Source organism: Pipistrellus kuhlii, unplaced genomic scaffold (genome assembly GCF_014108245.1).
Source record: "Pipistrellus kuhlii isolate mPipKuh1 unplaced genomic scaffold, mPipKuh1.p scaffold_m20_p_4, whole genome shotgun sequence".
Classification (NCBI taxonomy): domain Eukaryota; kingdom Metazoa; phylum Chordata; class Mammalia; order Chiroptera; family Vespertilionidae; genus Pipistrellus; species Pipistrellus kuhlii.
This window is the reverse complement of record NW_023425540.1, coordinates 43848624-43856958: the sequence shown is the minus strand read 5'-3', so window position 1 is coordinate 43856958 and position 8335 is coordinate 43848624. Positions and strand designations below refer to the sequence as shown.

The 8335-nt window shown below is 35.2% G+C and overlaps 1 pseudogene; it reads right to left on the bottom strand.

The window, feature by feature from the left end:
• Positions 1–7430: 7430 nt before the first annotated feature.
• Positions 7431–7979, bottom strand: LOC118703723 (annotated as a pseudogene).
• Between the last annotated feature and the right edge of the window lie 356 nt (positions 7980–8335).

Here is an 8335-nt window from a genome sequence, read left to right as displayed (position 1 = left end):
CTGAAAGACCCATACATGTGGAAAATAGAAATAAATCTTGCTAGCTCCTGGAAAGAAATAGACAGTGTTTTGTTCTGGTGTTGGTATTGTTGTTGTCCAGGTTGGTGGTGATGGTGAGGTAATTTTTATTTCTTTTTTCTTTTCTTTCATTAGACATGAATGTGCCACAGAATTAGATGTAAACTGAATTCCAAACATACTGTAGGATTCAAATAACTTGTTGGTTATCTGTCTAGATATTTACTTATGTAAATACATCATTGATACTTTGAATAATTTGGAAATTAAGTTAAATATAATAAAGTCAATACAAAAGACAAACTACACTCACAAGGGATATTAAAAATATTTATATGTTTCTTTGCAGAATAAACCATAGAAATATGAATATCATTTATATGGCACAATATTTCATGTAGTTCCTATATCAACATCAACAATCCTACAAAAAATAGTGTCAGACATATTATTTGCCCTAAAAATATTTGTTTTAGTGGCTGTATGAAGGCTAGATGACTGAATGACTCCCAGTAAAGAAAAAAATGCTCAGAGAAATTGACTTGTCAGAGATGGCACACTAATGCATCGTAAGATCCTAGCCTTGAACACACATATTCTGACTCCAATTTCATTGTGCTTTGACTGCCCTATTATTCTCTTTCCAACAATTGACATTGACTTTCATCTAATCTTCTCTTCTTCCGTGGACCTGAGCAGGTAAAGTCTTATGCCATGTTCAAGTTTATTAACCATATATGGCCATTAGTTCAAAGCATTTGCTCTTTGATCTCTGGACAAACTGGACAGTGGGAGACATACTAGGGAAGAGGTGTACTGAAAGCTGTGCAGACAGAATTGGGAGAGAAGAAAATAGGGAGTACTTTCTGACTTGAGTAGAATCAAAGAAACATACTGTACTATATTCACCTTCCGATGGTTCTTTGGATTCCACTAAAAGTAATAATATCATTAGCAATTCTAGTTTTCCTCCTTAAAGAACAAAAAAAATCTTTGGACCTATTCTGGACCCAGGGTTCTCAACCGGAAAGCTCTGTTTAGTTGGAGGGGGAGAGGTGTAGAATGTAACATTCCAGATTGCATTCAATTATTAGTAAATATTATAAACTTAAGTTTCCAAAAAATTAATTTAAGCAAAATTTAGAGTCAATCCAAGGTTATTCCTACAATAAAAGCACCCTACATGTACATCTCAATATTGCTGCTCAAGACTTAAAAGTTGAGTGGACTAATCATTTAGATTCTGTCAGTTGCTTAGAATCCAAAGCTTATCTGGGTGTGTGTAGGGGAAGATTGAAGACTTTACAATACACCCCTAGACAGATGGATCTAACCTGCTGAAATATTGTGTACATATTTCCAAAAACCTGTAAAAAATGTACGTAGGCATTTATTAGAATCACTGATTTCCCAAAGGGTAAGAAAATGGAAAAGAAGCAACATTTAAATACACTTAGTTGCTCTGGACAATTAACCCAATGGATCAAGAGAGATTATTCTTATATAAGCATCTTGCCAGATATTGGCTGGATTTAAAAAGTAAAGTAAACCTAAATAACTAGGAAATATCACATGCATATGAATTCCAAGTTATATTAATTCCATTTTTGTCAGTGTTCTTTAGGTATGTTGAGAGAGTGATGATTTTTTTTTTTTAGTCAAATAAAGAATGTTTTTTCTTAGACAAGGAATTCCATCAGTTCTGAACTTGTACAACTGTGTGCTCTACCTATCATTCTCATATGCTTCCTTAACCAGCAAATGATGTGGTAAAATTGTGGGTAGCGGCAGCATGAAGAACAGAACCATTTTAATTTCTCCCATCTGGCATATTAGCATTAATAAAAGATGTTGAAAAAGAGAAGACTTGAAAGGCTTTCACCTTTTGATTTAACAAGATAATAAGGAAAGCTTGCAATCTGCCACTAAATATAACCGATTAGAATAAGAGTGAGTATAATGTGATGATCACCAAGATTAACCTTTGAGACAATTTTTAAAACCCTGCTGATTACAATACAATCATGTTAAGACTAGCACTGAAACTGTTGTTGTTGCTTTTTAATATAAATACAATACAAAATTTTCCATTTCATAGTAATATAGACTACATAGATTATTAGAACCAAAATTAATATATCTACAGCTGCCTTATCCATCAAACTGAACCTTATGGATCTCCCTCTCTATAGGGTTAGTTGTTATAGTATTACTACCAAATCATTGCATTACTGGCTTAAAATATGTATGACATAATACTGATTATACATTTCTATATTTATCTGTTTCACTCAGTTTTGTTGTTTTTATACCACCATTCTGCTTGCTAACACCTCATTAATATTTTTGCTTTTACCTTGGGTTTTTGGATAGACAAGGGGGAAGATTTTACTTACCCTGGCAGTTTCTCAATTAAAATAAGATTAGGGGGTCATATCCTCCCTAATTGGAAAATTACCTGAGTAGTAATACTTAGTTCAAATTTTTCATAGTTTTATTGGCTTATCTTTTTTTTTTTTTAACATGACTACAGTTCAAAAGAATATTGTAACTGACAACTACATAGAGTAAAAAAAATGAACAGCTCACAAAGGAGTTTAACAAATATAATCTCAATTCATTTCTTCAAGTTACTCTTGATTATACTTTAGATGAGGTATTTCAGAGAGTTATAGGATAAGATCCAGGCCTGGAATAAAATTTTGTTTATACATATGCTTGCTTTTACAAATGTATATTTATAATAGAGTCATTGAGGTTATCTGCTCATTCTGATATCAAGATGCAACTCGAAAAACAAAGACAGGTCTCGTTACATAGCCATACCCACGCTAATCGCTGCCTTAAGTAAGGGCAGAGTTTTGTTTTGCTCATTTGAGGCAAAATTTGGCAATGTGCTGCATGAGGCTTAGAACTTGGTACTGGAGGATGTTCTTAAGTTATCATTAGTGCAAATTTTAAGTACCTAGAGGGCAGGGAACTTATTTATGTAATGAATCCATAAGCACATAGAGAGTCTATGAAGACTTGTTAGTTTAGTTTTGGCACATATGGCATCTAATCCTAAAGGCCACTTTTGTGTTACAAAGACACTAATAAACCTGTAGCATTCACAGTGGATATATACATGTTGTGTAATCATCTCTACTGTATATCTTGTTTAATTTCTCAATTGAAAGCAACTGTGTATATTTAGAAACCCAAGACAAAAGCAATACAGACTCAGGAACAATAATGGGAATTCTGTGCACAGAATGAGGAATGATAAACCCATAGTAATCATGGCAGATTTTTATTTTTAGACAGTTGATCAAAATTATTTGGCTAGCATTTTTTTTAATTAAGAAAGCCAACCATAAAAAATTCCTACTCACTTTTCATGGTTGTAAGAATGTGCAATATAGTATGCCTAAACCACTGAAAATTAGGGGAAAAAATAAACAGTCTGGTTTTTAATTTATTCTTCCTATGGAGAAAACAAGATATTGTGGACCATGCATAGCATCTAGGAAGAAGCACAATTTCTTATCTACTATGTTCAGTATTATGTTCAGTGATCCCAAAAGTAAGCACATCTCTTTATTTTTTAATCTAAAAATCATTGAAAGCTGAATTTCAAAGATGCACAGAATGAAACACATGTGTTAACATCTATGAGTATTATATGTCAGATGAAAAGATTCACATGTATTATGAAATCCTTTAATTTTCTTTCTTTCAAATTTTTATTAATAAAGAATACTAAATCTGCTAAGTAGTATATTATTATGGCTTTTTTGAAAAATATAAATATTGTATTTCTTTTGAAGACATAAAATTAAAGTTGGATAAGAAGCATTGGTAAATATCCTAAAACTAAAGAATATGAACAAACACTGCTTTCAATATTTCAAAGATATTTTAAATACATCATTGGAAAAGAAATTTAATTACCTTTAAGCTTTCATTTTTTGCAAAGTGAAGAATACTTGATTCAAAGTTTTCTAACCAAAATTATTTAAAATTCTTCAATTGGCAGTTATTTTCTATGGATCTATCCTCCTAGCAAGTTTTCTAGAAAATTGAAATTCCCTTGATGATGAATTTTCCAAGAATTATACATAATTCTAAGACAGTTTCTACAATGTAGATATATCACAAAAGTAAACTCTGTTTAAAATAGCCACTGGGCATGTATGTTTGTCACACTGCATGAATGGCTTTGTTTTGTTTGTTTGTTTTTTGTTAATCCTCACCTGAGAATATTATTTTCATTAATTTTTAGAAAGAGTGGAAGGGAAGGAGGGAGGGGGGAGAGAGAAACATCAATGAGAGAGAGACACATCTATTGGACACATTGATTGGTTTCTGCCAACATGTGTCTCAACTGGGACTGGGGCTAGATTGAATCTGCAGCTCAGGTGCCTGCCCTTGACCAGGAATTGAACCTGTGGCCCTTCCATGCATAGGTCAGCACTCTAACCACTGAGGAACTCCAGCCAGGGCAGAATGGTTTTGGTTTGGTTGAGAAAATGCTAAACTGTTGAATTCAAGGTTTCCACTTTCATTTCTTTAACCAATGGATATAGATGAATCACTAATAATTCATCACCACTACTGGAAAAGTAATACAGTGAATATTTCATATTAATTCAATTTTACCAGTATACATAAACTTTGTAAATGAAAAATAATATAACATCAACTTTGTATATTGAAAGTAATATAACTACCTTTATATCAAATACACTTCTAAATTTTAGTATCAACCATACCAAAATATAAAGCCAACACAAGTCCATCTTGAAATAAAAATCAATATATAGCATTATAAAGTTCATTTGTATTAGATTTGGGTTTTAAATACCATACTCCTAAAAGAAAGAGAAGGAGGAAGAATGGAAGGATGGAAGGAAGGAAAGAAGGAAGGAAGGAAAAAGAGAGAGAGAAACCTGGTGTTCTAGGAGAAATGGCTAATGCTAGAGCTGAAGTAAGGAAAACACAAGGTAGGCCTGTAGCATCTTGTAGTACTTGAACAAAAAATCTAAAGGCCAAAGCTGGAGCAATTTGATCAGTAAAATAATGGAGTATTGAATTACGGCCCAATGTATAAGATAAATATCCATGCATCACATTATACTGGTTAATAATGCAGATTTTGTAATCAAAGAAAACAGAATAATTTCAAGAGAAACATTAAAAGTGCTTTATTCAAAGTGATGTCCATCACTAGCCACACATTTCCCTCATCTTTCAGGTAATTTGTAGATACTGTCCCAATAGAACTTTTCTTGTTTAGAGGCAAACTATTAAGTGACCCAATTTTCTACTTCTTCCTATGTTTTGAAGTGCTGCTCAGAAAGTATGTGTGCCATCGGTTGGAACAAGTAGTAAGAGCAAGGTGTGGTGAATAGAGCGGGTGGGTTAATACTGCCCAGCAAGATCTTTTAAAGTGTCTTTTACTGGTTTTGAAGTATGTGATGTGCATTATCATGAAGCAAAATTACTTTGCCGTGTCTTCGGAAACATTCTGGTCATTTTATGATCAAAGCATAGTTAAAATTGACCATTTGTTGTCAGTAGTGATCAGTATTAATTGTTTCACCTGGTCTTAGAAGCTCATAATACACACCTTCCTGATCCCACCAAAGGCAGAGCATTGTCTTTCCAAAGCGATTTGGCCTTGCACTTGATTTTGATGTGTAACTTGGATCAACCCATGATTTTGTCCATTTGGGATTCTCAAAATAAATCCACTTTTCATCACCAGTCACAATTTGATGCAAAAAAGACTTTCTTTCATGCTGTTGAAGCAACATTTTCCTGATGACTTTTTAGGTTTCAATTTGTCTTTCATTCAGTTGATGTGGCACCCATTTTCCTTCCTTTAAAATATTCAATATTTCCCATTGCTTGTAAATTATCAGAAATTGTTTGCTGAGCAAAGTTTAATATTTCTGCAAGTTGTTTTTGAGTTTGACATACATCTTCATCCAATAATGCTTATAATTGTTCGTCTTCGAACTTTTTCAGTTGACATGGCTGTTCTTTGTCTTTCACATTGAAATAATCATTTTTAAAACTTTTAATCAGCATTCACAAGTATCTTGAGATGGAACATGTTCACCATAAGCTTCCCAAAGTATACGATAACTTTCAGCAGCACTTTTCTTCAAAGTAAAGTAATGAATTAAAACTTCCCACAAACGCTATTTTTTGTCATGGAATTCGACATTTTTAAGCTAAAAAAACCTATGATGTTAACACCTTCAGCAAACTTGACATACGAAGTTTGAAGTTTGCTGTCAATACAACAAAATAGCATACATATAAAATCATATATATGTGTAACTCTATCTATTTAAAAAAATCCACATTATTAACTGGTACACCTGTAATTAATAAATGATTGAATAAAGTTATTCAATGTAAAGAAGAGACAAATCTTTAAAGGATAGTTCCAAATAATATATATAGACTAGAGGTCCAGCATGTACCCTCTATATTCTGGGACCCCTCAAAGCACATGTGTCAAACACAAGGCCCGCGGGCCAAATCCGTCCCGCCAGGCCTTGCAATGTGGCCCGCACCGCGCTGTCATCACTGCACTCCGCTGCGTTTCCATCACAATGACAGTTTATGACTGTTCAGTAAACCATTCGGCCCGCGATTTAGGCTGGATTTTAGATTTTGGCCCTTTCACTGATTGAGTTCGACACCCCTACCTCAAAGGATGTCCAACTGCCCGTTTAGGCCCAATCCCAGTGGGATCAAGCCAAAACAGGCAGTCGGAGATCTCTCTCACAATCCAGGACTGCTGACTCCCAACTGTTCGCCTGCCTGCCTGCCTGATTTCCCCTAACCACTCCCCAACCAGCCTGATTGATGCCTAATTATTCACCTGCTGGCCTGGTCACCCCTAACTGCCCTCCCCTGCTGACCTGGTCTCCCCCAACTGCCCTCCCCTGCAGGCCTGGTCCCTCCCAATTGCCTTTCCCTACTGGCCTGATCAACCACAACTACCCTCTCCTGCCAGCCACCTTGTGGAGACTATCTTGTGTCCACATGGGGGTGGCCATATTTGACCACATGGGTGTGGCCATCTTCTGTATTGGAGCGATGGTCAATTTGCATATTACTCTTTTATTAGATAGGACTGTCCTATCCCAAAGGTAAAGCTTAATTCCCCCTCTTGCTTTTTTTCTCTTTTTCCCAACCAAAAGGCACTTTTCTCAAAGCTTTTAAAAAGTCTTCTTGATGTATTTCTTCATAATGAATCTGAATCTTGCACATCAGTGCTTACCACATAGTAGTCACACAATAAACATGTGTTGGATGAATTTCTTAAATGAATGAAAAGAGGTAAATCTTGATGATTTACCCTCTCCATCAATTTGTAGAATACTAGTTGTACTACCTTAGGTTTTTGTGTTTTTTTTGTGTGTTTTTTTTTTATCAGCACAGAAGTCTTTATTTTTTCCCACTTATGCCATGAATTCATAGGGAATGGGTTCCAGCAGCTCAGGCTCCTTTCCATTGGTTCTCACAAAGTGTGCTTCTCTGGGTGGAGCAGGCTGACGCTTCAATTGAACCCAGGTACCTTTCTCTTTGGCTTCCTTCTTTTTCTGATCATTTTCCTTCACACGTTTCAGAAAGCTATCTTGGCTCTCAGAGTGCTTAATATGCTCAATACGTACATTAATTCTCTTAGCAAGAATCTTGCCCTTAACTTGCTTGTTCACAATAATGCCCACTGCATGCTGGGTGACACTGTAGACTCTTCCAGTTTTGCCATGGTAACATTTGTGGGGCATTCCTTTTTGAACAGTGCCCATTCCCTTGATGTCCACAATATCATCACCTTTCTTGTAGATTCACATGTATGTGGCCAAAGGAACAACTCCATGTTTTCTAAAAGGCCTAGAGAACATATAGCGGGTGCCTCTCCTCTTTCCCTTTGTGTTAGTCATTTTGGCGAATTACTGAAAGTCTGTACAACCACGGCCGTCAGGAGCCATGCGCAGGGCCGACCTGGAAGATGGCGGTTCCGGCCGGAAAGGAAGCTACCTAAGGTTTTAAAAACCATTAAATACAACCAATTAACTACCCTCTAAACATTTACAAATGCTAATTTCAAAGTTCAATTGAAAAAGTCAAATTTATACAAAAACCTGCTCACACATGCTCTTCAAAGTCATTATATTGTAAGTGACTTCTTTGTAAAACCAAACCACAATTAGAATGCTTGAAATACACTGTCTGTGTTTGATTACTGTTATCGATTAATGCTGACAACAGTCAACAGCATTGCTTAAATTTCACAGAGTCTAGCAAAGAG